The 4,853-nt window shown below is 39.7% G+C and overlaps 1 pseudogene across 1 annotated transcript; it reads left to right on the top strand.

Annotated features, from left to right (window-relative positions):
- Positions 1-813: 813 nt before the first annotated feature.
- On the top strand, positions 814-2,525 carry LOC309608025 (patatin-like phospholipase domain-containing protein 4 pseudogene; annotated as a pseudogene). Its single transcript has 2 exons — positions 814-819; positions 1,167-2,525. The product of its transcript is annotated as a patatin-like phospholipase domain-containing protein 4 pseudogene (transcript).
- Positions 2,526-4,853: the final 2,328 nt, after the last annotated feature.

Below are 4,853 nucleotides of genomic sequence, written 5' to 3'. Positions count from 1 at the left end.
AAAAAAAAACAAAAAAAACAAAACAAAAAAACCCAACAATAATCAGTTGGCATTTCTCATGGTTTCATAGGTCATGAATCAGAAAGGGCACAGTGGGGATGGCTTGTTTCTGCTCCACATCATCTGGGACATCAGCTGGAGAACTCAGGAGGCTGAGGGCTGTAGTCATCTGGAGGCTTGACTGGGGCTGGAATATCTGCTTCTAATGTGGCTCACTCATGCAGCTAGCAAGGCCATGCTGGACATTGGCAGAAGGCCTCAGTTCTCTCCACATGGGCCTCTCGATGGGGTTGCTTAGTGTCTTCATGGGATGGCATCTGGCTTCTTCTAGAGTGAATGATCCAAGAGACCAAAGCAGAAGCTGCAAAGCATTTTATTACCTGAAGTTACATACCATCATTTCCACAGTATTCCATTGGTCACATAAGTCAGCCCTAATTCCATGTAGAAGAGGACTGCACAAAGGCATGAATACCAGGAAGCAAAGATTATTAGGGATCATTTTGGAGGCTGGCTGTCACATTGACAGAATCAAAGCACTCTGCTCTCAGGAAACATCTTAACAAGTCCCAGAACCAACAATACTATCTGCTCTGCAAAACTAGAATGATCAAGATCACATGCCTTGTCAACCTTACCTTTCATGCACACCATAGGAAATACTTTCCCTCCTATGACAATACAGAATATTAATTAGTCAAGATAGGCTAGAAAGGAAAAGGATTGATCGACTGTAACAAATAAAACTCCAGATTTCAGTGGCTTAATACAATAAAAAATGTTTTCTCCTTTTAATTAACATTGCATAGAACAATGAAGGTCAGTGGTCCTGCTGGGAGTCTCGTAAGTGATAAATCAGGGATCCATTTTCTGTCTACAACTACCATTGTCATTGGGGAAAGGGAAACAAGAGTGTGGAAGTACTGCCCAGGGTGATTTATAGTCAGACTTGAAAGGAGTGAACATCATTTTTCCTGGAGCTCAGTTGCGTGGACCCAACGTAACTGCAAGGAAAGTTGGGGAATATAGTCCTTCTCAGTGCCCAGGAGGAGGAAATATGATTAGTGGGAATCTAGGCAGCCCACTGATATCTCTGTGCCACACTGAGCTATCTAAGGGGACCCACTACCTTGATATTGGAGATATCTTTTTAACATATGTCTTAGCTGAGGGAAGATTGCTGCCACGTCCTGCTTGTCACCTGCCATCCAAGGAGCGGAATGGAGTTGATTCTCCCCTGCAACGCACATGAGCTGGCCCACCACCGACTGAACGTCTCCATCACCAACGCCAAGACCAGAGAAAACTACTTAGTCTCCAGTTTTCCCTCCAGGGGGGACCTCGTTAAGAAGTGGGTGGATGGAGGCTTCACCATCTGCCTTCCCATCCTGTCTATAGGCCAGACGGTGACCATTCCACCATTCAGTGGATGAATGGACATCTCCCTGCAGGACAAAAGGCAGCTGGATCTCTATGTTAATAGCGCCAACCAGGACATACTGTTCAGGGCAAACTGAGTGAGACTTAACCAAGCCCTTTCGCCATCAAGCAAGAGGATAATGGAATTATTGTATCAACATGGCTTTGATGATGCCATCAAGTTTTTACTTAAAGAAAGTTGGTTTGAATAGAATGTTTAAAACTTTATAATGCAAAACACATTTCAGACTGTTTTTGATGGAGTTTTCTAATGAAATCTTTTTTTTCAAAGCCTAAAAGAAATGTCTTAGCTGATCATATTAATTCTCTGCTTTCGAACTATTACTCAGGATAAAGACTAAGGTCCATAGCAAGGCATCCACAGCCCTGGACGTCTGGCCCTGACTACCTCTCCTACCACACTCCCAGCCATTGCCACCCTCCCCTCTTCACTTCTGAACTCTTCTCTTCCTTGTGGCTCCGTTCACTGCTTTACATGAGCCTTCGTTCCAATGCTTTAACCTCTCTAAGCCTCAGTTTCAACATTTATAAAATGCAGAATAATAATATCCACCTCTGAAGATTCAGTGAGAAAATGTATAAAGCACAGCACCTGAGGCATAGGAGTAACTCAATAAATTCTGGTTGTTTACTTAATTATTCTCCTTCCATTTTGCTATGCTGTCAAGCCAATGTGCTTGAGAATAATAATACACCACATTAATTATTATTATTTAATACAAATTTCCTATTATTTGCAGAAGAATTTTGACAAAGTGATTGAAATCTTGGATTCAAGCTCAGTCATTTTTCTTGGATTTAATCCCACCTTTACCGCTTTCTTGCTTTGTGAGCTTGGAAAAGTTATTTAACATTTTTTGAATCACAGTTCCCAGACCTGTTAAGTCTGTTGAGTAAAGATAATAATTATACTCATTCCATAGCATTTTTGTGAGGAGCAATTGGGATAATAAATATGAAATACATTTTAGTTTCTGGTTCATAGTAAATGCTTAATAAATAATAGCTATTATTACTTTCACTACTACACTTAATGAATCCCTACCATGGGCCAAGTACTACTCTAGATATTTTATCATTAAAATAGTCTCTTTTGGGCTTCCCTGGTGGCGCAGTGGTTGAGAATCTGCCTGCCAATGCAGGGGACATGGGTTCGAGCCCTGATCCGGGAACATCCCACATGCCGTGGAGCAACGAAGCCCGTGTGCCACAACTGCTGAGCCTGCGCGTCTGGAGCCTGTGTTCCGCAACAAGAGAGGCCACAATAGTGAGAGGCCCGCGCACCGCAATGAAGAGTGGGCCCCACTCGCCGCAACTAGAGAAAGCCCTCACACAGAAACGAAGACCCAACACAGCTAAAAATAAATAAATAAATAAATTTATTTAAAAAAAAAAAAAGATAGTCTCTTTTTTAATGAAAAAAATGTGGAGTCACCAAAAGTTAATTAACTCTCCCAAGATCACACTGATGTTACATTTAAGTGGAGTCATAAAGACAAGACAGTCTGACCCTGGCATCTGTGTACTTTCCATCATGTCACTATTTCTCCCAAATTCAATGCACATTTCTCCAAATGTATGTGTTCTCAATAAGGGTATCTAATCATAATAAAGGCACATGACTCTGCTATGACTTTAGTAGAACTGAAACCTTGCTTTCTACAATTAGAGTGAATGTAAAGTCTAGAATACAAACATACTTCACTGTAGTATGAGTTCCAAGGGACCCACCCTGACATATCCTTGGAGACATTGTCCATGGATGCCAGGCCAGCTTTTCAGCGCTCCCATAAAGAAGCCAAGGGGCATCATGGGCCCTTTCCAGTTTGGTTGGTATTAGAACTGCTTTAAAAAGTAATCCAAGTTCCCTCTAAACTTGTTATTCAAAGAAACTACACTTGCCCTGCCACGGGCTTTGTTTTGTCAGGACCTGTCCCCTGAAACATTTCAAGTGAGGTCTATGCACTGCCAGGATCGTCATGTGCAAGTGTAACCATCAGTGGCTCCAGCCAGTAAATAATTTAAGGCATGTATTTAAGGCATGATGTGTTCCTGAGTATTCATTTTATTTTGCTTTGTTTACTATGGTGTTTTGGCCTGAACTGGTCAAAATGGATGCTAAAATGTAAAACTCTTTAAAAGAGGAATCTTTGACATGCCCAAGGATTTATCATCCCAGTAATGACTGATGACTTCAGGGTATTAATCTGTTGGCAGAAGTAAATCGAGAAGTGAAAGGTTACCTACCCATCCTTCCCATCCAACTTTAAGTATAACTTCTTTCTTGAGGTCTTCTCTGGCAATTCCAAGTACACAGGGGCTATGTGTGGGTTAGCACTGCTCACTCTACACTTAGCTACAGAGTGGCTTTGGATATTATTCATTCAATCAATATTTATTGAACACTGTCTATGCCAGACAATGTTCTAGACACCGAGGATACATCAATATGTAAGACAAAATCCCTCCCTTCCTGGAACTTACACTCTAAAAAAAAGAGGCAGACACTAAATATATAGGTATTTATAAACATCAGGAGAAAATTAAGAAGTATTCTGTTTTGAGTATCTGCTCTGTTTAGCTTCAATTATAGTCATTTTAACTTTCTAATTATTGTCATTTCAAGTGTATGTACCATGTGTCTTTGTGTCTTCACACAGGTAGTTCTCAGGAAATTATGCCAAATGGGGTTTGGGGGCATCCTTCTTTAAAGATAAGGAGTATGAACACACCTACCAATATTAATTATATTTCCATTGTAAAGAAATTAAGATATTCACCATAAGAATTTTCTACATATGTAGACTAACTTTGAAGGTAAAAATAAAAATGAATTCATTAGCTATGACTCTAAATTCCTATGCATAAATATGTTTTGTTTTTTATTTGTTAGGCACCTGAGGTAATAAAATCCTTGAATTCTGAGTTTGATAGCAGTCTTAATAAAAGTAAGATTACAGAAGCAGCAATAAAACCTATCATGCATGATTAAATATGGAGGGGCAAATTAATTTGGCACTGCTTTGACAGAAAATTTCCCTTTGTTGTGCTTATATACCTGTGTTTTGTACCAATGGCTTTTGTGATTCCCTAGTTTAATCATGCCTTTAAGGTGATGAGCTGCACGCGGATGATAGATGATCAAACTCTTAGATGTTTATTCAGGAAATACACAGAGGTAGGAGCAGGCACAGAATCCTGTGCTGCCTGTGGCATTTACATGAAAAAGAAAGCCTAATATTTTGCAAAACATTGAATTGCTCTATGTTTGAGATATCTTCTAAGGACAAATTCTAATTTTGGTACTTCAATAGCAGAATATTTTATATATTTACAACTTAAAATTGAGATTGAAAAAGTAAAGTCTATTATGGGTTAAGGAAAATCCATAGCAATCTATACATTCCACAGTT

This window comes from Balaenoptera borealis (assembly GCF_965194805.1).
Source record: "Balaenoptera borealis genome assembly, chromosome: 12".
Lineage (NCBI taxonomy): Eukaryota > Metazoa > Chordata > Mammalia > Artiodactyla > Balaenopteridae > Balaenoptera > Balaenoptera borealis.
The sequence above is the reverse complement of the archived record's forward strand: the minus strand, read 5'-3'. Positions and strand labels throughout refer to the sequence as shown.